At 44.2% G+C, this 27,156-nt stretch overlaps 1 protein-coding gene across 3 annotated transcripts in view; it reads left to right on the forward strand.

Annotated features, from left to right (window-relative positions):
• Positions 1–1,086: 1,086 nt before the first annotated feature.
• The window catches only part of sema6cb (semaphorin 6Cb), a 142,391-nt gene continuing 116,321 nt past the window's right edge, over positions 1,087–27,156 (forward strand). For all 3 annotated transcript variants that reach the window (XM_010748118.3, XM_019274622.2, XM_019274623.2), the window contains exons 1-2: positions 1,087–1,386; positions 19,619–19,692. The gene's annotated coding sequence lies outside the window, so the exon portion shown is untranslated. The remainder of the gene's footprint in view (positions 1,387–19,618; positions 19,693–27,156) is intronic.

Raw genomic sequence — 27,156 nt, forward strand, 5'->3', positions numbered from 1 at the left:
GTTAATGTGTTCTAAATGGCTCCTCCCATAAAGTCAAACTATATGTGTGTGTGTGTGTGTGTGTGTTTAAATACCCTTTCTGCGCTCTGATTGGCTGGACAGGAGGCCTGATGTTCTGGCCTTAAAACATCTGGAGAAAAGTGAGCTGGAACATACCTATTTACCCAATTACAAATGTCAGTAGATACACTGTGCATAATATTAATATTTATGCCAAATATATCATATATCTTTCAAATATGTATATACATGTGTAATTCCCACCACTTACATTAAATAATGTGGTTAATGTGTCTAAATGGCTCCTCCCATAAAGTCAAACTACTATATTGGTATTGTGTGTGTGTTTAAATTACCCTTTTTCTGCGCTCTGATTGGCTGGACAGGAGCCCTGATGTTCTGGCATTCAAACATCTGGAAGAAAAGTGAGCTAAGCTACCTACCTACCTATTTACAAATGTCCTAGATACACAGTGCATATCTATTAATATTTATGCAACTATATATATATATATATATATATTATATATATATATATATATTATATATATATATCTTTCCAATATGTATAGTTATTTTTTTGTTTATGTTTTATGTTTTTATGTTATGTTTGCGCCTACCTGTCATGTTCCTTGTCTTTTAAACACACACCTGGCCAATAAAGCGATTCTGATTCTGAAAATAGTTACAGAACTGAAACCGTAAAGGCAAAGTCCATCAGAATACAACAAAAACACACTTTACTAATATGGTGTAATTCGACACCACTTACATGACAATAATGTGGTTAATGTAGTTCTAAATGGCTCCTCCCATAAAGTTAAACTATATGTGTGTGTGTGTGTGTGTGTGTGTGTGTGTGTGTGTTTAAATACCCTGTCCTGCGCTCTGATTGGCTGGACAGGGGCCCTGATGTTCTGGCATTCAAACATCTGGGAGAAAAGTGAGCCGAGCGGGGGGCGGAGTTTAACACACACACACAAAAAAATGGAACGTTTAACCAATGGGAGACGAGACAATCTTGACATCGCTACGTTGATTGGCTGAAACGCCTGTCAAAACTCGGCGCGCGGGCGGGCGGTTTGGAATGGGCGGGATTCGGGAGCGCGGAGGGGGCGTGGCCTCCCGAGCGGCTCCGGAGTGTTGTGATTTCAGCTCCAGTCTGTCACCGGGAGCGAGAGGCGCCTTCCCGCTGCTGCGGCGCCGCTCTGAGGGATTACTAACCGTTTTTTAAACGAAGAAAACTACCGTAAAACTAACAACCCTGCCCTTCTTTTTAACCGTCTCTTCTTCGACTACACCGTCTTCCCCGACGGACAGCGACGGTTATTTTGTCACACTTGGAGCCGCGAAGGAAACAACCTCCAAAAAAAAAAGCAAAATAAGGTAAGAACTGCTTTGCTAGTTGAAGACTTTAACGCTTTATCAGGAGGCTCCTCAAGTACAGCGACTGTTTTAAAAAAAGGAAAAAAAGGCGTCTGTGTCAGTTTAAATCACGTAAACGCAACATTTCTCTCTCTCTGGAGCTTAAACTCCTCAAACCGTCAAGTTGCGTTCAGGGGTCCGGAGACGCCGCTTGTGTTCCCAGCATCAGCGAGCTATTAAAGCCGTTTTTTATTTATTTTAGTGTCTGTGCTCGGCTACAAATTCTCATTTATATTGATTTATATGAACAGATACCTCCATTGCATCGCATTTGAAACCATGTTGTTGTTGTTGCTGCTGCAACTTGTCATGAATTAGCAGCTGATAACGACTCTCTTGTCTGTGTGGCGACACTAATTGAATTTGGATAACCCCCCTCCGACGGAAACAGGCCATATTTGTTTAACCCCCCCTTCAAAATAAAGCAGCAGATCATTCTCTGCTGTGTGTTTCCCAGCATTAGTAAAATAATCAAATCAATATGTGCACTCACTTTTTTTTTTTTTGCTAAATAATGCTTACTTCATCTGCAGTTTCTTGTCCTAATGCCAAACTCAGGGGAGGGAAAGTGATGAGCTCATTGTTCTAACAGGTTTCTTGCTTTTTTGCACGCAGCATATTGGATTTGAGGATTGCCTACGATGCACAAAGAGAGATTAAAAAAAAAACCTATGTGTTGTTTTCCTGTCTTACGAGATTCCCCAGGAGCTGCTGCTGCTGGTTATTTATGTTGGAATAGGTGCTCTTGAGCCTCAAGTGGGGGGGTGCATGATTTGTCTCAGCCTGTTGTGCATCAGCCCTCAGTGGGTGTTCAGTTACAGCTGAGGTTATAAGAACATTTCAACAATAAATACATCTCTCTCTCTCTCTGTGCACAAACACTGACAGACTACACCACTACCACTTTTTCGATCTTGGCCTGTTGCAGGGCAGAACGTTATGCCCTGCAGCCTGACTCAAAGGCAGCTTTATTTTAAATCATTTTTATTTTTATTCATAGCCTTGCAGAAAGTTTTGCAGGCGTTTAAAAAAAAAAAAAAAAAAATGTATGCACAGCTCGAGGTGTCATTTATCTATTATTAGATTTGTTTTGTTTTGCCTGTTTCAACCCCCACCAAAAGCCCAAGGTGACGTCCTTTGTCCACAACCCAAACATATTCAGTTTCCACTCCAGGATTTATAGTCGCCGGCTGATCGATTTAATCGACTAATGGCTGCAGCAGGAGCAGAATGTGCTTCTTGTTTTTGGCTGTCGTGGAGGAAGCATCGTGCACTGCGTGTCCTCCCCCCCCTCCCTGAGAGTCAGATGTTTAAGTGGAGGCAGCGTGGTCGGATCTTGTGATTTTCTTTGGTTCTCCCTCGTCCCTGCACATCTCAGCTGCTGCTTGCTGCTGCAGTGATATCACAGGATGGGGAAGGCCGCTGATGGCTTGCGGTTTCCCTACCGCAGTTGTACAGTGACTTAGCACTCTGTGCTGCTGCGAGGACATTGCGATGTGGTTTCAGGTTTATTTTATTTGACATGTTGCTGGTCTGCTGACAAGGAGAGCTGCTGCTGCCCTGCAGGACAAGCGAGATGCTCCGGTGTCTGAGCCTGTGTCTGCATGCACTCCTTGCTTATAGTGCATACAGATCTATATTCACCCCCTGTTTGTGGCGTTCTCAAACAATCAACTCCTCTCTGTTTTTTTTTTTCCCTCAACATCATTAGGAAAGTCACATTCTGCTGACGGGCGAGTTAGTCGTAAATGTGAGCGAGAGCAAAGCACCAGCAGTGCATTCATTTCCTCGTCCAACCTCTGAAAATTGCTCTTCGTCCAAGCTCTCATTTTCAGGCACTGATAGGTCCGCCGCTCAGTTAGCATAGTTAATGGTGCATTTAGCCCAGCTTGTAATTTTATTTCCGATTTTCCATTTCGGCACTTGCTTTTAGTTTGAAATGACAGGAGTCCCCCCCCACCCCATCCCTGCTAGAGATGGAGGGGGCCCTGTGTGTGCAGATGGCATCTTCCTAATGGGTCCTCAGGGTAATGATGGTTGAAATAGGCTCCTAACCAGGGGCTGAGGACTGTGGCCCTTGGGGGACGTTCAGCCACTTCCACCATTTCCATTTTCATCATCGAGATAAAGTGCTCAATATCCGAACATAGCTACATATCGCACACACACTTACACACACACTCACACACACACACAGTTTGTAATGGTCAGAGGAGAAAAAATATGAAGGCACGTTACATTAAATCCCCGGGCGAACTTGAAGTTGCTGAATTGCTGCACTCACGCTCATTTCCCCGCCATTTCAAGCTCAGTAGAACTTGAGAGCACCGGATAATATTTTCTGGTCTATTGTTGTGGCACCTCGACAACAGCGATTTGTCTGAAGTGTCTCAGACCTTCGAGCGTGCAGCAGTGGTGGTGGCGGTGGCAGCAGCGTCATGGTCGTCGTGCCTGAAGAACGGGCCCGGCGCCGCGCCGTGCTTCAGGAAGCAACAGTTAATCTCAGCTCCTCATCCGCAACATATGGGACTTTGTTTGGCCCTGCACCTGAGCGAGGCATCGGCCTGTGGCACCTCATATTTCATTTTGATAATGGCCGGTTACCCGTGGCAACTGAGCAGCCAATAGGAACCCGGTTTCTTAAAGTGGATAGTGAAAAGAAGGGGAAGAGGGCGGGCTAAGAGGATGTGAGCTCCAAGGTTGAGTGCCCCCCCCCCTCCACCACCTTTTCCTGGCTGGTTGTGTTGTGTCCAGTGAAGGGTGTGGGACCCCTGGGGAGTGAATTATTACCTGTCAGCCTCGCAGGCTCCCCGTCATCCATAATCCAGGGGCTGACACAGCACAGGCCTGTGCAGGCTATCTGCTGAGACCACCGGGCCTTGGCCTCCAGGTCTGGCCCCTGTTTGGCCACAGCTGGCAAGAAATCACATTAACATGCCGCATCAAGCGTTACGAACGCGCAGGTTAAGAACAGCAGGCCGGCCGGCCTCGTGCTGAAGCGTGGCTGAAGTGGGTCCTCCATCACTGTCCCGACTGGATGTGGATCACCCCCCCCCCCACCCAACCCGAAGGCTCTTCCAACTGAGCAGAAATAACTTCTTCTAATGTGTTTGGAGGGAAAGTTTTCCCTCCTCTTTTTTTGCTGATTCAGTGCTCGGTATCTCCCAGGTATCTGGCCTGAATTATATTTAAAGTTAATTCACAGATCGCCTGTGGCACTGACATAATATATACTGCCAATTTAGTTACATCTGTTTCCCTCTGACTGTTGCAGCCTCCTGGAAGTAAAGGTGAACACGGTGGATGTTTTCACCGCTGAACCACCAGTCCAATCATCAGCTATTAGATCCGAACCCTTTGGCAGGCTCGTAATTACTTTTGATTCCAAAAACAGGCGTGCGGTGGCTTCCCTCCTGTGGTCCCGGTGTGGTCGGCGCAGGACTGGAAATTATAGCCGAGCTGATGAGTGTGTAAATTTCGGGAGGAAAAGCTGCGAGTTCAGTGAAAGGCTACAGAAGAAGAAGAAAAAGACGGCGGGAGGCTGCAGACCACAAACTGGACAAGTGACAGGCCTCGGTCCGTCTGTCCAGACTGGCTGTCTTCCTGCGGTTTTGTCGAGCTGTTCCTCAGAAACGTTAACCCCTTGTCGAACACGGGCTCGGGCTCCGCTTGCCAACCCGCGGCGGCCACAAGCCGCGCAGCGAGAACACTGGATGACTTGTCTGGTTCCGCTTCATGAATCACGGTGGACGGAGTCCAGCAATTAGAGGGGGGGAAAATATAACCTGCAGCTCACAGTGTCAGCAAATGACCTCAGATTTATGTTTCTGTGCTTCATGAAAGAATCTTTGTGTTTTCAAGGCTTTCACTCTCCTTTGTTTCATTTCATCAACGTCATATTGTAGATGTTTCCCTCCCTACTGAATGAGTTTATCTCTTAGATGAAGCACACTGTATTCATATAGGATCACACACTCAACAATGCTGTGTGTGGACCCACAGGGCAGCTCGGAAGCAGCATGCACAACAAAAAGGATCCCTCCTGAAAGCAAAGCAAACGAATCATACCAAAAAAAACACAAAGTGTTGTCACTTTTCATGCATATTTCATCTCCAGCCTCATATGTGCCTGGATTTTCATCGTTTTAAAGGATTATTAGCTGATGACTAAGCGCGAAGATCTTCCAGAACTCCTGTTCAGCCGCTTTCCCAAGCATCCCGTTTATTTTAAAAACCTTAATGCTCAGTAGCATAATATTAACTCCCGAAAGATTAAGATAACACAGACATCACAGCAGTTTCACTGCCGCCGCCACGGGGAGTGCAGAAACACGGCTTCCCCTCCAAATCCACTTCGATTCTCCGCGCTCTGTGTTTAATGGGAGGAAGCGACTGAAATAAGGAAGCAAGTGTCTCGGTAAATAGCCTCCGGCCATACATACCACGTATTGATTGTTAGTTGGTTGGGATGGGGGTGGGCGGCCGGCAAAAAGTGCATTGGTCTGTTGCTCCAAGTAATGTCTTAATCACTTCATAATGAGGGCAGGCCTCCCGCATCATTGATTAACCAGCCAGGCTGAAAGTGGAGCACATCGACGCCCCCCAGTGACTTCCCAGTCTCCTGTCCTTCTCGCCGGTGTCCAACACCACTGTGGAAGTTTCCGTTCATTTATTTTAACTATTCATACGAGACACAATAAATTAGTGGGTCACCGGAGATTTTGTTTTTGCCCTTTAACTGCAATAAAGTGGAGTAAAGTCTTACTGAAATTGGCCGTATAAATCCTTCCCGGTCTAATCTGAGTCAGGTTTCTGTTTTCTGTAATTCATTTAAATTTATTAATTTGTGGCTGGAAAATGAAGCCAATGTGGAAGTAGTTCCTCTAACGACCACTTGAGGCTGGCTCCAGAAGTGAGTCAGTCTCCATAAGTCCCCATGTTTCACAGCAGAAATAAACATGTTTACAGCCTGGTACAAAAAACAGTTTTGGTCTCTGTAGCTAATTTCCCCGTTCATGACAACTGTACTGAGGGTGAATTTATATACAACTCACCTGTTCACATTATATTAAGGCTTAAAGTTATGCAGGGTTAAGAGCGTGGACGCTTTGACTGACAGGTGGGCAGATTCAGTTCGCCGATGATCCACGTCTTCGCCGATATTTAGATTAACGCTTTGGAAACCTCGGAGTGACGTCACTCATACTCTGTCCGTTCATTGGTCCAAAGTCATAATTCAGACTGAGATAACAACTTCAATGTTAGAGTGTGTGTGTGTGTGTGTGTGTGTGTGTGTGTGTGTGTGTGTGTGTGTCTTCAGTAAACATGATACAGGACAGGATGATGTTTCACACGCAGCTTTGTTGTGTCGTCGGGTCGTTTGCATGTGAAACCGTCTGTTTGAAACCAAACGTCCGTTTAATAAATGCTGCAGTCATCATCCAGCCGTGTCAAAGCTAATTATTATTTGTTCTGAGTATTTCATTTATTCCATAATTGCTTTATTTAGATTTCTGCTCTGCTCGTTTTGATTTGTTTTGTAGACAGGTACAGGACCAGCATGCATCTGGGTGATGTTTGAGCAGGGGAGGCAGCCGGAGCCATGATTTCTTTGTTTTCTTTGTTCGCTCGCTTGTCGACAGCGGACTCCTCTCTTGTCAGAGGTACGGTTCATTCTTCCGGCTGCTTTCTGATTTCAGCTTTGTTTTAATGTTGCTGCTGATGAACGATCGCTCCAGCTTGTTTTGGGCAGTTCTTCACATCAAGACATTGGCATCACTCGTTTTTTTTTCTTCCATCTGGCTCCTTTATTTAGAATTTTGAATTGCATTTGCACAACTTTCCTCCATATTTCCCACCTCTTCTGCAAACATCACCTTTTCCTCTCGTCTCCGTCTCCGTGTGCTTTGTTTTCCCAGAGATTGGCGTGGGCGCCGCCGTAACGTCCCCTTTCCTTTGGATTTTCAATTTGTGAAGTTTTCGCTCGCGTTAGTGGAGTTATTTTCTTTTCCCATTCGTCCATGGTGGCTATAACAGCCCCGGTTACTCTCTTATTTCCTGCAAACAAACGGCTGTTGTTCCTGCAGGAAATGTAACCATCCATCTTTGTGCCAGAGGTTATTTCCCTGGAAAGACCTACCAGACACCCTGGACCTCTCCTCACCTCTCTCTGGTTTAAAAAGAGCGTTGGGCACAGCCGACATTTGTCTTGTTTTCAACACACGAAGTTGTTACTGACACATGTTGCCTCGTCTCACACAGGTCTGTGGAAACTCTCTCTTTTTTATTTAATGGGCTGGCGTGACATGTCTGGCTGCGTATCACGAGTAAAACAACATGTCCTGCCTCTCGGTGACACAGATTGGAATCTCAAAAATCTTGGAGTGATGAAACTGAGGGAAAAAGAAGGTTGAGCCAGAAAAGCTCTGAAAACAGGTTGGCTTCATTTAAGTTGGCCGATGAACGCCTGAGAATCTGCCGTCAGCCGTGTCTATTTTGGCACAATTCTGTTTTTAGGCTGTTCGTTAGTCTGTTGTTTAAACTCGAGCGAGTTGGGCAAACTTCTCTGCCAGACTGTTTTTAATTTAGGTTTGATTTAGGAGTCAGCTGCATGGCTAAGCTCCTGCTTTGTGCACTTTTAAGATAAGAAAACTTTTTTTATGTAGTTTTAATGCAGGTAATCTGTGCAGAGAGACTGAAAGTGGTGAGAGCGAACGTCCACCATTCCAGTTGCGACACTGAACGATCCCACGAGACTGCGAGTAATGATTATTTTAATAATTAACTGATGTGTCAGTTACTTTGTGGAAGAGCGGGTCGGCGCCCGTTCAATCCCCGCCTCCTCCCGCCTCCACATGTTGACGTGTGACTCTCAACCTGCATCAGGAGTCAACCTGTGTGGATCATCACATCTCCACGCAGGGCTGGGTGGAGCTGGTGGAACTCTTTGTGGTGGTACTTCTCTGAAATCTCTAAAAATAATCATTGAAAATGAGATAAAAACATATAAAACTATCAAAATACGACACTGGGACATTTTGTTTCAACATCAGCCTGATACAGAGTCATTGTCATGCAGGTAGAGCAGAGCTCATAAACATCTGTGGTTAGTTAGTTAGTTAGTATTTTATTCCATATTTTTAAATGTCTGTAGATTTTATGGTTAAAAACAATGACAGTGAAAGTTAAATATTACGGTGTTGTACCGTACAATTAACAGTACCTTACATGAGATACTACTTTATTCTGTATATAAATAAAAGTTTTGAAGTATGTGTTTTACTGTGTACTTCATATTTTACAGTCTCTTATTGTAGCTTGGTTAAGGTATTTTGACGTCTGTCATGATGCTGGTACTCGGAGAGCCCGATATTTTCTGAAGTGGTACACACAAATGTCAAGGACGATAACAACGTTCATGATTCTTCTAGCCTGAAATCTCTCGTCTTGATTGTCATTGTCATCATTTTCTGATGTTTAATGGACCAACCTGTCAGTCCGTCTGTAAATGAGCTTGACTTGTGATGATAACTGATTATTTGATTGGAATCATCACTTGTGATTGTGTTCTGTGTCTCAGCAGAGGTTCAGTGTACTGGACTGAAGTGTTGTTGTTGTTGTTGTTGTTGGTGATACTGAGGCGGAGAGTGATGCAAAGCAGCGTGGGTTAAGAGTTTCTGACAGAGACTGGAAATCTGATCAGATTCTTCTTTTTTTCGGGAGGTTTTCTTCTGATGATCCGTTGCACAGCAATTGTCTGGCTTGTCACATCTTGGCTAAAGCAATTAGGCTGACTGCAGGAGGGAGGAGGGGGAGGTGTTGGGTCCTGCAGCTTCGATACTATAGGAGTAATTCTGAGTTATGATCATGTCTCATTGTTGCTTATTGCAGTTTTTCGAAATGAGAATTTTTATGGTCCTGAAACGTGAAATGAAGCAGGAAATTAAAAAACCTAAGATAGGCTTTTTTTTTTCTTTCTTTCTGTCCTCTTCACCCAAAGCTGCTGCCGCCACTGCCTTCACACAGCAACGCCCCATCACATCACATCACATCCCTGCTCTGCACACGCTCACAGGCTGACAGGTATTCACATATTTAATTTACCCGAGTGTTCACAGAAAGTATTCCACCTATCACGCGTCTCTCCTCTCCGTGCTGTTACGTGACATGCGTACTTTCCTTCAATGGACGAACCGACGATTGCATCTGATTTCCAAACTTTCCCAAAATAGCCGAGCTCGTTTGACCTTGTTAGTGAAAAGTTGGCCAAGTCCCGTCGCACCTCCAAACACTTCCAAACGGACAGTTAAACTTCTCAAGCTTCTTCTTCTTCCTTTTTTTCTTCTTCTTCCTTCCCCCCAGGCTTTATCCGATTTCTTATGCATGCACCCCGTGCTCTGCAGATTGCAGGAATTGTGGCTGATTTTTCCTCAAACAACACTCTGCATCCCCTCGTGCTTGAATCTGGATGTGGAATGTGTTAAATTTAGAACGCACACTGCTTCTTTTTGAGATTTAACCCCCCGCACCTGAGCGCGTATGAACTGTGTTACCTGCGTTCGTGCGTGCGAGCGTTCGGGGGTGGATGCTGCCTGCTTCTAATCCATACTCCAAAGCTCTCACTATTATTTGTGTATATTTCAGCGGTCACCATATGTGCGGTGAATATTTGGCTTGGACGCGGTGTAAGATAAGTCTGCTCGCCTACACTTAGCTTGGTCATTTTCCTCTGTTTCTCAGAACTCCGGGCTCGTTTCCATCGAATCGAGGCTATTTTTAAAACCGCTCTTTGGGGGGTGGAGGGAGGGAGTGCGGGGGTTTATCGGGGGGGTTTCAGTTAGTGTCATATGAATCCAAACCGGGCAGCGGGCCAGCGTGAGTAAAACACACCTCCTCCTCCCCTACAGTGCCCCCGAACTCCCATCCCGACTGTGTGTGTGTGTCAGTCAGTTTATTAACCATGTGTTGACTCACTCCTGCAGCTGTGTGTGAGTGTGTGAAAGGCTGCATAGCTGCGGTCAGGAAAGGATTGATTCCTCACATGCTCTGTGAGTCTTTTAAATGAAATGCATGCACGGCACAAACGGCTGTAAAACGAGTCATTATTGCATTTATTGATTAATTTACCAGATTATTTTTGGATTAATAGTGGAAAAATACTCAAAGAGCTTGTTTTGCCCCAAAGATATTTGATTTGCAAAGATGAAAATCAAAGAAACTCCTCACACAACCGGAATAATAAATGACTTCTTTTATGGGCTCATCTATTAATCGACTGACTTTTTTTTAATTTATTTTTTTATTTTCCAGTAATAAAACTGAAAATAAAAAATGCGTCTTTTATGACGCGCGTCGTAAACAGATTGTCAAACCTCCTCAGAGCTGTCGCACATCTGCTGCTTTTATAGAAATATTTCAGAAATGAATAAATCTGACCTCTCTCGTGACGGCTATGAATAATTCTGTTAATGTGGTCAGTAGGAAAGCAGATGGTGATGATGATGCGTGAGTGTGTGTGTGTGTGTGTGTGTAAGTCTGTCTTTATGTTGTGATGTGAATGTTTTGAAGCAGCGTCGGATGAAAAGGGTCAAGTTGACTGTGATCGTCCAAACATGAGCACAATCTCAGAGTAATCTGTGATGTTTGTGTGTGTGTGTGGGACCAGAAAACATTTTCATTAATTTACTCTGAGGCTTTTAACTTCTTTCCGCCTAAAGAGAGACGCAAACACAACAAACCACCTCCCACTCAGACACACGAGCCACTTCCCCTGTCCAGTGATGGATCTTCATCTGCTGTTTGATCTCTCCTCCTCGCCTCCGTCTTCTCTTTCCCCGAGGGGCCGTTTCTGGTGACTGACTGACGGCCTGAAAAACCAACAAAGCACCCGACCACCAGACCACGTCGCCGCCGCTGCTTTAATGGCACAACTCAATGTCAGGCGGCCGGGGTGAAAGGAACGAGGGGGCAAACACTCACACACTTTCACTCTCAGGACAGGCTGACAGGAGCCCTCCAGAAAAATGCATTGATGTGGGCCTGTTGCTGCAGGTACCAGGAGGATGAAATGTCAAGCAAGTCCAGTTTGAAGGCTTTTGGACGCGGCTGTTTATCCTCCGCAGGCAGGACTTTACAACTTCACCATGGATGCGCTCCTGCATGTTGATGCTCGCCAGGTGAACTCTGGACTCGTCCATCTGTCCAAGTCCATTCATAAAATCTAACTACTTCTTTTGATTGGTCTCCACCTCCTTGCTCCATCTCCTCCTCTTTACTGCAGTATTACTGCCTGGTTCAATACGGCACATTCCCCTCTGAGTAAGGCAGCAGCAGCCTGGAGTATCGCTGGTCTGTGGTGCGTGTAGATATTAAATAGTGAGTTATGCATGACCTTCACAGCGTGTTGCCGGATGATGTTGTTCTTTGCTGAGGCAAAAGTTTTGCCAGAACTTTTTTTTTTTTGGCTGAATGACCCGTCATGTTGCTAAAAACTCACCCTCGGTTCAGTCCACTGGAAAAAAAGCACAACAGCCTTATTAATACACTGTAAAAAATGACCAAAACATTAGCGTGTGATTCTGTACACAGTAAAACACGTCATATTTCAAAACCTTTATTATTTATGCATCATTTTAAGGTCATTTATACAGAATAAAGTGTTTTATATTAGAGACTAGAGACTGTTAATTATCCGATAAATCACCGTAATGTTTCACGCCACACTTTGCGGTCTTTTACCGTCAGTTTGACAATCCTGTTTTATGGCAAAACCTTTATTTATACAGCATTTTAAGGTAATTTATACAAAATAAAGAAGTGTTTTCTATTAGAGACTAGAGACTGTTAATTATCTGATAAAACACTGTAATTTTTAATGCCATATTTTACTGTCATTGTTTGGCAGTTTGTTTGTTTTTTACTGTAAAATCTACAGACATTTTAAAATATGGAATAAAACACTACGAATATTCTTTACCGTAACATTTGAAAAATGTTTTACCGTAAAATTCTGCCAACCACAGCCATCTTTCTTTTACTGTAAATAATCTTCTGAAATATGTTTATTATAAGACTTTGTGCTCTTTTGTTATTAGCAGAAATGTACAGTATAGCACAAAGACTGAAAGGTTTCACTAATGCAAAAGAAGATTTCAACTAACAAACAAAAAAATATCCTCAGAAATTCAAACAAACCATCCACCCGCGCAGGTTTTGTCTTAATGTTCCAGACGAATGACCAGACAGGTGAGCCTCATTCAGGAGGTGACGCACACAGGTCGTTAAAATCTGAAATTAAAGGGCCGCCGTTTCTTTGTGAAATGATCATTACATCCCCCTAAGTGCATATTTACTCAAGAAAAACCTCACAGGCACATCGGGACTGTCACAGTCTGACAACTGCAACTGTATAAATATGTATATCTACATCTAATATAGATAGACTGTATCTAATTATGTGCAGCATTAGGAAAGAGCATTGTTGTGACATAAACCCTGACAGGGAGATGCATCGCATGCTTTATTACATGACTGCTTTATAAATAACTCGATGAAATATTGATTAAAAAAAAAAAAGATGTCATTGATTTTGAGCTGATTTTATTGCCCTCCGCTGTGGTCCTCCACAGTCTGTGATCAGAACTGTGTCCATAGCAACGGCCCGTCTTTCAGAAGCAGCAGTCTGCCGTACAGAAATAGGCGACCGTAGGCCGTAATTGACCGAAATCGAGCATTCAACAAAGCCGCGCAATAACACGATCGAATTATGAAATCTCTGGATTTAACTGGACGTTTACAGGGGGCGGGAAGTTTTGTCCAGGAGATGAAGAATTGCGTCTAATCCAATCTCTTTCATCGACTGTCCAGTGGAAATCATGAGTCATTTAACGAGCACCAGCACCCCCCGCCACGATCTGGCTGCTCTTCCTGCTGCGTGCTCCACTTCGGTGTTTGCAGCTCGGCCGTGCTCGGAGCTCCTCTGATGTGAAAATTAGATGCATTGAGAAAAAAAGAGAGACTGACTGCTCTGTGCCCAACATGTGCAGGAGACACAGGTCAGTTACTGCGTCAACGAGGTCCATTCACCACCAAGATCTTTTTAATTAGGCTATGTTCATTTAATTAAGCAGCCAGCATAATGTCTGTGTCCATTTGTCACCCGGTGCTCGTGTGAATATATACCGTCCTTTGTCTCCGTGCAGTTCCAGAGGTCCTCGCTTCCCATTCTACTTCCTCATTCACTGGATTTTTTTCTATCTTGTCTCTCAGATTAGCATGATAATACCCCGCGTGGAGGGGATGGAGGGGGGCCGCTCATCAGATTCACTGTGTGCAAGGCCGTGGTTATTATCATCCTGAATGCACCATCAGTTTAACTAACAGCCTGAATTCCGACATTTATCTCCAATATCATAGACCGACTGTCAATTGCATAGGGAGCACAATGGCAAATTATGGGTTATGTCTTGCTCCTTGGAGTCTGGATCTTTCCCCAGTGTAATTACGGTATGTTAATTCTGCTCCCCCCCCCCCCCCCATGCATCCCCTGTGACAGAAACAAGGCCTCCCAACTGCTCGGGTGTCGCAGGCTTGGGTGATGTGAAATATGAGTGAATAAATGTGTTGGTACCGGCGGCGCCTAGAACCTCCAGCTCCGGCGTTTCCTCTGTTTCCCCCCTCAGCTCTGGGGCACTGACGTCTGTTAAGGGGGGGCTCAGCTGGAGCGTGTTGCTATGTTTCCAGAGACGGGGTCGGATGCAGGTCAGGCCACCTTGAACTCCTCAGCTGGATTTATTGTGTCAGAGGTGGACAGGGTCAGGGCCACGCTCCTCCTCCTCCTCCTTCTCCCTTCCCTCCTCCTCAACACGAGGACTTTGTTAGCGTCGGACATGGAGCAGACAAATCCCTGTCATGCTCTCTGAGGAGAACCCTGCCGGGGTCAGAGGTCACGTGTTAAAGGGTGGCGTCGCTGTGGCATGACCTGAATACTGATTGATTTTGTAGAGTGGGCGTCAAGGCAGGGAGGAGGGGGGCTCTGCTTAGTGATAGTCAGGAAGGAGTCAAGCCTCGTACCCGTTACCCCATGTGGCGATGTAGAGTGAGGGAATGTGGTACAAAAGAAGGAGTCACAACACGGCCTGACTCCTCTGCTCGGCCGTGTACCTCAGCGGGTGTGTGTTTTCACTTTCCCTGAAACAAGACACTAGACCACATGTTTTCCTTTTAATAGACAGCTGAGCAGAGAAAGGGCAGGAGTGTAGTCTGTTTGCCAGATGATCGCTGGCTTGTTGGCATTTGGTGGAAGACCGAAGAGGCCACACATTTCCCCCAGTTCCTCTGCCCAGATTTATTAGTTGTTGTTCAAAAATGCATGACCATGTTGGCCAATGAGCGTCATATCAATCATCTGATTGGTTTAAATGTGAGGGGGGATTCAGTTTTTATCCAACCAGGGTCTTATTTTTGTAGTTTTCTCCATGTAATCATGATGTTAGAGGAACTAGAGGTTGAGTTTGTTTTAAACTGAACCTGTGAACGTTGCATTTAAATACCCATCACAGTTTACAGACCAGCTTTGTGGTTCAGCTTTGACCCTAAAGTTCAGGCTGTTGCACATTTTTGCCTTTTTTAACTTGGAAAAAACGTGAATCTGGTTAAAACCGCCTGACTTCATTGTAGCACTTGTTGCTGTGTGTAACTACATCTCGCTCTGGCTTTGGCGAATCCAGAAGGATCCGATCTGACTGGGATGACAGTCAAAGGCTCAGAGGCTCTGTAATAAAATGTAATTTTCCTTCGAACCAATTTCGAAAATCTAGAAAATACGAAGCAAAGAAACGATTTAAAAATGATAAAATGCCAATACAACGAGTTACAAATGAAGTTAAAAGACAATAAGCAGTGAGTCACTGGTTCTACCCTTGACGGTAATATTCATTGCCATTTATTTCCTCCCATAAAATTGTCCTCAGCATCGAGCTGGAGCTCGACTGCGGTGACTGTTTCCAATAAGCACGCTAAATTATAAAAGATGGTGTTTTCTCAGTAGTGCTCAGAGGTTTGACTTTGAGAACTGCTGACATATTATGATATTTGAGGCCTCACACACACATACACACATCTAAATTTGATGAATTTCCAGAGGACAACTGTAATTACGAATAAAAAAGTTCGTCCTTATCCAGTATCTGCAATGGCACAGTGCCATTTAAATGTCTCCTATCTCCTCGAGTAAAACAGAAAAAGGTCACAAATAAGACTGAAACCGAGAAGTCGTCGTCGTCACCATCACACCCAAACCTGGATTTTTCCCCCTCTGTCAGGGCAGCGGTGATATTTGAGGCTGACATGTTTCCGCTTGAAGAAGCGCCAAACTTTACGAGGATCCTCGTGCCCTTTCGCTAAACCCGCCGAATAAAGACATTTTAAAAGTGGAGCTCCAATCCAGGCTGATTGAAGTTGTTGATCAGCCTTTTAAAGCTGTGTTACGACCATAACTCAGGGTATGAAAAGAAGTAACATAAAACCAGATTTTAAGGTTATTAAACAAAAAGTATTTTATTAAATGAAAGTTCAGATCGTTTTAAACAAAAAGAGGTGAGGTAAAAGGGAACTAAGGGTGAGCGAGTGCTTTTAAATGAACAAATATAACAAAAAGGAGAACTCGAACAGAGCCTATAATATCTAACTAGAAAACCAAAACGAGAGAGAAAAACCTCACTATCTAAAAAACTACTATCTAATAACAAAAACAGCACTCCTAAACTAATGGGTCTAAAAGAAAGTCTCCTCATGAGTAATCAGTAAATATATCTAAACTAATCCCTGCCCAGTCCCAAAAGAAATCCTCACCAACCTTGACGAAATACAAACAAACGAGTATCATCTGATACGAATTAACGAGGCGAGCTCACAAACACCACACAAACAACAAGTGAAGCTTGGGCGGCTGCCGTTTAAATGCCCGTGATGCTGATGCGTGGGGCCCTCTCATTGGCGGCGTGGAAAGGCTGCCGCACCAATCCTGGCCCTGCACAGCTTGCGTACGTGTTGTCCCCGCCTCCTCCAGTTGGGGCCAACCAGGGACCGGCAATCGCACACCTGCATTTACCTATAGGGGAAACACTACACACACATATTAACAGCTGTAAAAGTTTAACTTTCCAGCACTGCAGTCTGTTTTGGACCGTGCGCCCTGCAACATCGCAATAAATAAATAAAAAACATCTGTTTGATTATTTTACCTTGGTTACAGACTGATGGAAGGTGTGAACAGAAACAGAAGCTATACTTCAGTTTCTACATCTCAAGCAGGCAGTTTGAAAGAGACTCACAGTGACACGGCAATGTTCCCATGGCCAGAGAACGAATTGTTTAATTAAGGCTCGCCTGGAAAGAAATAAGAGCTAGAAGAAAAGTATTAAGAAGTTAGTTTTTATGAATTGGCTGACCAGTTTATTATACTGGTCTCATAATGGCTCAGGAAGTCTCCAACACTGATCCTCAGACCAGGTCAGGAACTTTAAAGTTTTGATCTGGGATGATGAGCGACTAAATCTTCCTCCAGCTGTCTGAGCAGATAATAAAACTGCCGGCGGGGCAGTCTTAACAGGAGTTTGGGGGAAGTGTGCGTGAGAGTGCTGGGTGAGATTTTTCTCTCTCGCTCTCTAACCCTCTGTTTGCCATGCAAACCCCGTCGAGCCGGTGCTTTTAGTATATTCAAATAAGCAGCGATCAACAAGCGCACAATCATTCCCCCCTCCGCATTCCTCTGAACACATGTTGTGCATTCTCGCGTCGTTAATGCGAGCTGACATAACCAGAGAGCCTGCGGTATCATCTCCCATCCCGCCGTCTTGTATCCATTTACCGAATCAATAGTCATTCCACAAGTGTGACGTCCGAGGAGCCGATGCCTCCAGGAACACTTCTGCACGGTTAACGTAGGATAAGAGCTTGAGGTAGCCCAAACAAGCAAAACAAAAATCTGGTGCAGCGGCTCAGAGGCCGAGCATTGATTCGATTATGCTTCCAGCTGTGGTTCCAAGGTGTTGTTGTTTTGCAGTTTCGTCAGGAGTTGACTCCGAGCCCGGCCTGGACCGGACCAGGGAATCATTTCTCCTGTGTCATTCTCTTCGCTCGGTCAGAACAGATGAACCCAACATTAAAAAGACAAACCTCCCTCAGCAATGTCGGGGTTTTTTTTTGCCTTTTGTGCATAATTCAAAAAGTCTTTTTGGTTGTTTGGCACCTCTGGTTTAGATTTTCTGTGTCGGCACCAGCCTCCACACTTAACTGTCCCATGTTTCGTGGCCCGTACCTGCTGAATTGCACGTGGATGATGATGATAATGATGGAAGACGTGTTCTAGCAGAGAGCCAGCTGATGTACTTAACTATAAACCCTTCTTGGTTTTGTTATGAAGCACAAACACACACTGCTAAATTAATCAAGATGCAGTTAGGGGCAATTTGTAGTCTGGGAACTTTAAGTGCCTCGGAGATAGTCTGGAACCTTTTGTTGAGCCTGCACTGGAATTTGTTTTGCACGAGGCCTTATCTGCCTTCTTGATGTTTCTGTGTTTTTTCCCAGGCTCTGCTCGGAGTTCAGAGCCGATCTGTTCACTTCCTGCAGACGATGAGCACAGAGTCTGTCAACTTCTCACAAGAAAATAATGACCACATGCCCAACGGTATCACACTACCCAGAAGAGGCTGTTATTGATACACAACACAGCAGTTGTGTTTTCCATCCTGGGTTTGTGGTCCCTTTTTTTTTTTTTTTTTTTTGAGAGCGTGAAGGAGAAAAATAAGCTGGCTTTGCCTTAACCTTAACTGAACCATCATCAGCATGTGGCTGCCAGCTGGACGAGGATGCTGCCTCTGCAAAGTCTTCCCTGAAATGTGCTCATCTCGAGGTCAAAACCTCCATCGTCACCATTTGTCACAATTAGCCTGTGTGCAGAATCAGGATCCATCTAGGTCATTATATTTATTAATAATAATAATAACTTTATTTATGTAGCTCATTTTTTAAAGAAAAACAGAGCCTCTTTGCTGACTTTTCAAATGGATAGTAGCCACTCTTTTACTGGTCTAGCCACCCTCTTTGTCTGACTCCTGCCACCAAGTGCACAGGTAAAATTAAGGTGAACCCACACCCACCTGTGCTAGTTACAGGACGTAAAGGTGATCTAGACAAACAAACACCTCAAACTATCTGCACAGGTTTTGGCAGGTCTATAAAAATGAGTTTTAAGAAGGGAGTTCACTGAATCGGCGAGCCTCGTCTCTTCGGGCAGGTCGTTCCAAAGTCGAGGGGTCCTGACGGAGAAGGTAAGGTCACCTTCTTGTTTTGAGCCTCGACCTTGGAACGACCAGAAGTCACCCACCTGAGGGGTTAGCCTGCTGGGTCCAGACCCCGACGGTCTTCAAACGTGATCAGAAGCCAGTGGAGGGAAACTAAAATTGGTGAAATGTCATTAATAGATGATTACGACCGACTATCTTCAGGTTGAGGTTTGGAACTCTGAGATTTTCCAGAACAATGGTCAGGTTAATGAATTTCCAAATGCACAAAAAGTATGAATGCTTATTGTGATGCTTTTTTAGCAAATAAAGCCCTGCGTGATTACGCCTGAGACTGAACCCAGGATTGCTTTTTTTATGCTTTATGTTTAATTAAAAACTAATCAGCAGTGACTGTATGGAGCGGCAAATGAAATCCATCTTCTATACGTTCTTCTTTTTTAAGAGCAGAGAGAAACGGCTTGGCCCGTCTGCACATTAAATGTTTTTGGTTTGTAATGTGTGTGCTGGCGAGGTGAGGACGTTTCTCTTCCTTTCCTGGGAGCAGATTGCCAGAGCAGATTGCGAGCGGAGATGCCATCATCAGATTTGGCCAGTTTGAGCTCTGGGATTTGTCAAAAGATTTCTGCTCGCTTACTGCAAAAGCAACCTGTGGTCATGCGAACCTCATCAAAAACCTCCCGTCTCTGCAACTTCAAAGCAAAATTGCTCCACATTTTGACGGTTTCCTGATGAAAGTGGATTGTATATTCAGCATTAATAGTATATAATGGTGTGTCATTGTTGTTTGTAGTGTGGACTCTTTGAAGAAAAAGACGATGTGATTGCTCTGGCGCTCGTAGAGACCGACTCAGACGTAACAGAGATCTCTTCTGTCTCCTCCACAGATATACTGACAGCTGCCGACTTAACCAGCCTGCTATACTCACCTGCTTGGTGGATCGCTGTCTGAAAGCTTAAGGTACAGTACAAAAATACTGTTTCTTTCCTTCCTTCCATCTGGTGTAATTAAACGCTGAAGGAAATTAGATTTGGGGAGACTCTGAGTCTCTGTTCACCGATCTTTAAAAGCAGTATTTAGATTGAATTGGATGTAATGTGACAGAGGAAGGTCTGCTTGCAGGAGACGTCCGCAGAGGCCACTTCATTAATGGATGCTTTGTGGAACTACTGAAGCAGCTTTCTTCTTTTAAACGAGATATTGTCTACTCAATTACTCATCTACTCGTTTCAATCGAATGTCAGGAATTAGCTTTTAAATATTTGGCTTTTATGATGAGATTTACTTCAGCCAAGGACAAACTTAGATCGAGTGTGACAGCTTTGTGCTCACTGTTCAATACGCACTCTTATATTTTTGATTTAGTATTCCAAAGGCCCTGAAAGCATCATTTTTTTCTACTCGCCCTGACTTAAATGCACCATTTTCTGCCAGCACATCACTTGTGGTTATTTCACATGAGAGATTTCTGTGTTTGTGTTTACGTTTGAGCTCTTCTCGCTGGTTTGAAGTCGGCTGAGCTCGATTTATTCCAGTTTATGGATCTGATGACAACTTTTGAGGTTGACGGATTACTGCGAATCAAATCCCTCTTCATGAACTTTAATTGTTGCTTATTAAGTCATGATTTAATAGCCGCTCTGCAAAGGAAAATGCGAATGAATGCTTGTTTCCATTGAGTTAGTATATGTTTGGGGGGGTGGATTATTATAGAGCCATGGGAGTGATGAAGACACTGTCAGAACAGCTGATAAGTCACGAGTTCAATGTCCGTTATGTCAGAACTTCTTTGAAAATGGTTTCCATATCCTGTTTAGCACATTAACTGCATTAAAATATGTTTATGAAACAAGCATCAGGAGGAAAACTGGCCGACATTTCCAGTAGTTTGTAGATTTGATGTGATATTTGTTGCATGTCTTCATCCGAACCAATCGTCTGAGGACATACCGGTGTCATACGCTGCACAGATTGTAAAGTTTAAGACAAACTTGGCTACATAAGTGAAGCTGACTACCTACAATATTTAGAGGCTGGTGCATACTAATGAAGTGCACACACCTGGCTGAGGTTTTTCCCGGCATGGCCTTTTCGTGAGTTGTCAGGTAGTCGAAGCAGAAACGACTGCAGAAATGCGTCAGGAACCTGTAGAATGGCAGAGAGGCTGTTGTTGTGTCTGGATGGGCATTTCCCCAGCGAGCTCGGATGTGGACAGTAGAGGACAGGGCCGAGGAGCGACGATGACAGGACGCCTCATGGGATGGCTGGAAACAGATGGCTGGCCAGATGCAGGCCCACTGTGACCTTGAAAGCATCCGGCGGTAAAACCAGCAAGAAACGTCTGAGAAAGTAGTGACAATGGAGCGGGAGTGGCAGGGCTGTGCTTCTGCTGTCACACTTGTTAGTCACTGGAGTGTGTTCACGCATACAGTTAATTCTCGTTGCTTTGTACCTCATCAGAAATCTTCTAAACTTGGTTCACAACGTTCGATCGCAAATGAACCGTGGCTTGTAAACATGAGATTGATGAACTGGAGTGAAATAAGTTTGAGAAGGTCACCGTCAACTGACCAGACAGTGGAGGGTTGTGTGATTGGATGAATATATCCGTCCATCGCTGTGTTTTCATTTTATTCAGCTAATTTCACGGTGTGCCTCCGAAGAACGAGCGATATTAATTGGTTAGTGTATAACTTGGTTAGAAAACAGTGAAAAATGGCCATAATAAATTTACAAAAGCCCAAACTGGCTTATGCAAATTGTTTTGTCAAAGCAGCAGCCGAGAGCTGAAATTTAATTTACCATCACAGAAGACAGAAAAATAGCTGGAACCACTTTTATGAACCGACATACAGAATAATCAATTACCGAAAGTGTTCCTGATTATTCTTCTGCCGTTTGACTGACTTGATTTATTGACTTATTTTTCCAGCTTCAGTTGAAGATGAATGATGTGAGTGTGCGTTCGGCTTCAGGCGCCGGTTTGATGATCGTGGGAGACGATGATTTTCAAACTGATCTGATCACTTCAAAGAACGTCTTAGACATGCCTCCACAGGTTCACACCTCACCGCCCGTGTGACTTCCTATCGAGTTGGATGCAAAGAAGTAAACATACGTATAATGTCACAAAAATAAGTGCTAATGAAAACACTCGGGACTGTTTTGTAAGTTGCTGAAGTTCACGCAATCTCAGTCGTGATCTTCCGTCAATACCAGAGGAGATACATCCCTAATGCGATTCAGGCAGCAGACTGTGAAGCGAACGCCACCAGCAGCCTAATATCATGCAGGTCTCTGGAGCTTTGAGCCCAGCAAAGGGAGAAGCATGATCAGAGCTGGGAACTGGGATGGGATTCTGTAAGGGTGGGTGCTGTGAGAAATAAGAGGAGATGGAGGAGGGTAGAGGTGTCAGGCGTATAATTGGGGTGAGGAGATCTCTGGGGTGGATAGAGGGAAGCTTTATTAAGACCGCTCAAGTCTGATGCGCTCGCACGGCCGCCTGGCTTCTTCCTCCTCGTACACCCACGCCTATGGGCCAATCTTCCATTTCCACAAGAGACTCTGTAACAACAAAGGGATGAAGGGCAAAGTCCTCGAGCTCCTTTCAGTCACAGATAAGACAAAAGACCCCATTACTTGAAAAGCACTGATGGGGAGGCAGCACTGAATTTCTTTTTTTCTTTAAAAATCAAGGCCAATTGTTCCTCCTTCCTCACTGGTAAGCTAAGTTGCTATTACTTATTGATTTCTCTGTCGTATTGTATCCTGAGATGCTGTAGATTTTGTGACTGGGTTCAATGAGACGTGCCAGCGACAGTCTACCAAACTGGTGACTGCCAGATAACCTCCCTGAATCCACTGAAAGGCCTCTTCTCCTCGCCTGTTTGCTCTAAATCAGATTTCCTTTGTATTTGGACAGCACACACTTGACAAGCATATTATATTCTGCTTTTATTATATTTTGGTCGGGTTGCCAGCCGATGCACGGCTTGAAAATGTATCGAGAGCAGCACCATTTATGAAATATTTACAGTCTAAAGTGTCGGCAAACATCGGAGCTCAGCACGGATGAAAGTGGAATGATCTCTCTTGTTTTGGCTCACAAAGGGAGAGGAAAACTTTTCCAGGGTGACTCCCCCTTCTGTCGCTGATCGCATCAAGTCTGAAGGTGAGATTAGGAGCTTAGCCACTTTATGTGGAGTCAACCAAGCTGACAAAGTTGTCCTGCGTCTATAATTGAGACATTTGTAGACGCACGTCTTCCTTAACTTGGTAATCCTGAGAATGTCTGCCATCTCAGATTTTGTGAGTGACACAACAAAGATTTTGAGGTGGCTCAGGGGAGAATTGGCACCCCCACCTTCCTTCCTCCTCCTCCTCAGTTCTCGGCTGTAATTTGGTTCCTTCAAAACTCTCTGAAAAAGGGGGCTGGAGGTCTGTTCTCTGCTTCCTTAGTAGCTCGTTAATCCCCTACAGCTCTGGCCGGAGGGAGAGCTGCTCGCACATTCACGGCCCTTGTGGAAATGGCGCCACTCCTCCTCCTCCAGCCCTCTTTCCGTCCTCTTTCCACTCTGTCCTGCAGGGCTTGGCTAATCCTCTGCCTGGTCATGGTGGGGAGATTGCAGGATTTTTTTTTTTTTCAAAGCCCTTTGCTGGCTGGACTTCAAAGTTTCAGGGATACAGCGACTCGAGGAGGTGGGAGAAAATGAGGTCCACCACAAGCCGGCGAAGGGATTCAACCCTGGCTTCTTTTTTTTTTCCGCGTAGTGATCTTCGCGGTCCCTAAGGAAAGGCTTCGTCCACTGTAAAGACCGGTCTCTGAAGATCAGTCGGTGGTGATGTATGCAGAGCTTTTAGGTCTTGCTGTGAATTTTCTTTGTTGTATTCGGTCAACCTACACAGAAATATGATGGACAGCATGAAACCTAAATAAGATGCTACACGTGAAACTGAAGCATGACTCGGGCTTAAACACTGGAAGTCACATTCTTCTTCCTCTCCGATGCTGAAACACTTTCGGGGGCACGTAGAGGTCGATCACCTCCACCAGAGAAGTTAAAGAAAGTTCTGAACTCGTTTGTCTGGGACTAATCTCATCAGCATCTCATCAGTTGGAGTCGCAGGATATCTGGATCCTCAACATTTGGGCTCTGTTGTTAAACTTTGTTAGAGATTCAGCACAGATCTATCAGTCCAGAACTTCGGTCCAATTTCTTTTTCTTTTTCTGTTGTTGCCACAAATTCCTGTAATTTGGTGGAAATGTCTTTGGACGCCGATCCTGTGTTATATTTTCAGATAACACTGAGTAAAATTAGAGCGACTTCCTGCCAGATGAAGAAAAATCTCTTATTAAAACGTTGAGCGTGTTTGGCTGCGCCGGCAGTTTGCTTCTAAGAACTAAACATATTCTGACTCTGGAAAATAAAACGGGGGAATTTGCATGTAAGGGTTTATTCATTAATGCAGACTCTGTGTTGAGACGCTTGTCTTCATTGAATGTGTTAAAGTGCTCCAGGATTGGCGGTGACGCAAAGCTCATGGAGGCAATTATGTATGTGCTTTAAATCTTTAGTGCCTGATTGCTGCAGTTTGCATGAAAAGTCTGAACATACGAGCACGATGCACATATTTTTAGACTCAGCGCGGCTTTCCGAGCATGTAATTGTTTTCATATTATAACCCCAAAATGAATGTGGGTTAAATAAAAAAATAAAAACTTGTCTGGGAGTTGTCGCCCAGGGCAAAAGGTGCTGAATCCATAGCAACATCCCTCAAAGCATTGTGGGAACTGTAGTTCCAAAACTTAAAAAGCACGTTAACACATCGATATAAATGTTGCCTGAAATGCATTGATAAAAAAAAACTTTATTTACTGATATGATGCAGAAAAAGGTTGAGGTCTATTTATTTTATTGTGTTTAATGTATAGTTCTTTATAATTTGGTTTACTGTTCCTGATGGGCAATAAAGTTTATTTGTTGAACTGTAAAATATCCGGCCTCCTGTCACAAGTGTTTGATAACCACGTTATATTTGTGATTTTATATAGATTTTTCCTTTTAATATTGGTATCAACATCAGCCCAAATATCCAGTATTGGTGTAGGTCGACAAAGAACCATGTAAGAGTGACTAAAAGAATAAATTTGTAATAAAATATTTACATTTTCATCTAAAAAGTGGGAGGTGTACCCTTTTCAATTAGTTCTAAAATTACTGGTTGCGTCCATACGTTGTTGTTTCTTTAAGAGGCGGTCGAGCCCTTTGGGTTTTTCCTTTAGATTTTGTCTCGACATTTAATTACAGCTAATCAAGTATCTTAATAACTTTAACAATTCAAAAGGTCCACTCATCTAAGGCCTTGATTACAATGAAGTATGATTGCAAATTTTCTTGGCACTTTCGCCGTCTCATTTGTTCAACACATTCATCGGCATGTGCAACACCTTAATCACTTGAAGTGGCCTCCTGGGGTTCGGGGAGTTTCTACACTATTCCTCCTCTCGATGTTCAGAAAGTGTGCAGTCGATATACGGTGACTCAGTCCGACCTTAACGCACACACACACACTCTCCACCACGCGAGTGTGAGGCGTCAATAAGCCGTTTAAAGCTTCACCCTGGGGTAACCCTTCGTAAAGGTTAGTTAGCTTTAGCTCAAACAGAAGGATTATATCATTAACTATGGCTTCTTCAGTAGCAGCCGTGAGTTTTATCTTATTCCATTCAACTTATGCGATTAGTGCCGCTTACTTAAAGTGGATTGGAGATGATATCTGTGCGCTCAGGGTGCAATCAGACCTGCAGTTTGTGTATTTCACTGAGCCGTAGCAGAAAAGTTTACTTTGTTGTAGCCACTGACCAACGGCTGGTAAACAAGTTTCAAACCCGCCTGTGAGCACAGCCTGATGGGATTTCTCCATTCTTCTCCATGTTGCAGCAGACGAGCTGAAATCATGAATCACTTAATTACATTAACATTTTTTATCCAAAGCCACTTACAAAAAAGAGAAACACTCAAGGTACAGCGTGTGCTCTCGTAGAATCGAGGTCCAGTTGTAGAGGGGGGTGGATTTATCATGTCCAGTTGTTGGTAGTGTTGGAGAGGAGGTCGAGAGGGACGCCCAAGCAACGTTGGGCGTCAACAACGGACGAGAAAAGTTTTGCCTTGAACATATGTCTGTATAAGGCCATTCAAGTAGGTGGATGTGGGGGTGATATGTGCCCTGCCGCCAACGTTCTAAATCATCTGAAAGATTTTCTCTGTTGCCAAACATTTGGTGATTCCAGCTCCTCAAACATCTGAGGATCTGATGCTTTTCTTCATCGCGTAAGAAAGAAGTAAACCGAAGATCTTTGGTTTTTCCGATCGATCGGACAATTTAAGTACATCACCACGGGCTCTAGGAAATTAGAATGGACGTTTCCACCATTAATGGACAAAATAAATGGCACATTAATCAATGGCCGTTAGTTGCAGCCCTACAACAGATTATTGAGTATTTCCTCTCCAGGCTTTCAGTCTGCTCGTCTTGTTCCCCACAGGGCAGTGAAGACCACGTCGAAGACGGACTCTATTGACCATAAAAGCCGGTGGTTTATGGGTGCAGTTGATGCAGTATGTGGTTATTGACCAGGAGCTGTCGGCATAATATGGACAGACCAGTGTGATTAGTCGTATTGACAGCAGAGCAGTCGGAACGAGCTGGAAAGATTCAGGTAGTTTTCACTCTCTGCTAGTGATTTGATGGAGGTGGTTGATTCGGAGACGTAACATTAGCTTCCAGTGAGTTTTCTATTTATTTTTATATTTCCAATATCACGCTGTGACTGCTGCAGAGCACGAGGCTGTTTATCTGAGAGGCTCTCTTATTTCTCATAATTGATGTTTACAAATTCCCGAGGTGGGGCATTAAGGAAGATTGCTGTATTAATTGCCAACGTATGCCATCTAAACGGGTAATTGCAAGCTGTTTGCTGGAATGTAAATGCGCCCGGCTCGGGTTTAATAGAGTTTGTTTATGGAGGTGCTGGACGCTGACACGTTAAGGTGCTTAAATTGATGCCCTGTGCTTTTAAGGAATCAATGTGTCTTATTGTGAGCGTCGCAGCTATTACAGGTTTTATTCTTTTTTTCAAAGACGCGTCAACACATCAACAGACAAGTTAAAGTGACAGAATTCTCTGTGCTGCACAGACAGTTACTTTAATTACATTTTAATCACCGAGAAGCCAAGGTGACATATTGTCCTTTCACTCCTTCTCCTGCCTCCTCGAGCCCCGTCGTCCTCCCCTGTTATTTGTCCTGTCCCCTCTCTTCTTCCTTTTTCACCTGTCTCATCACTTCACTCTCCTGCCGACAAAGCTCATTCTTCCACGGACAAGTTCAGCTCCTCAGCTCCTCAGCTCCTGTATTTGTGAC

This window comes from Larimichthys crocea, chromosome XIII (assembly GCF_000972845.2).
Source record: "Larimichthys crocea isolate SSNF chromosome XIII, L_crocea_2.0, whole genome shotgun sequence".
NCBI classification, from domain to species: domain Eukaryota; kingdom Metazoa; phylum Chordata; class Actinopteri; family Sciaenidae; genus Larimichthys; species Larimichthys crocea.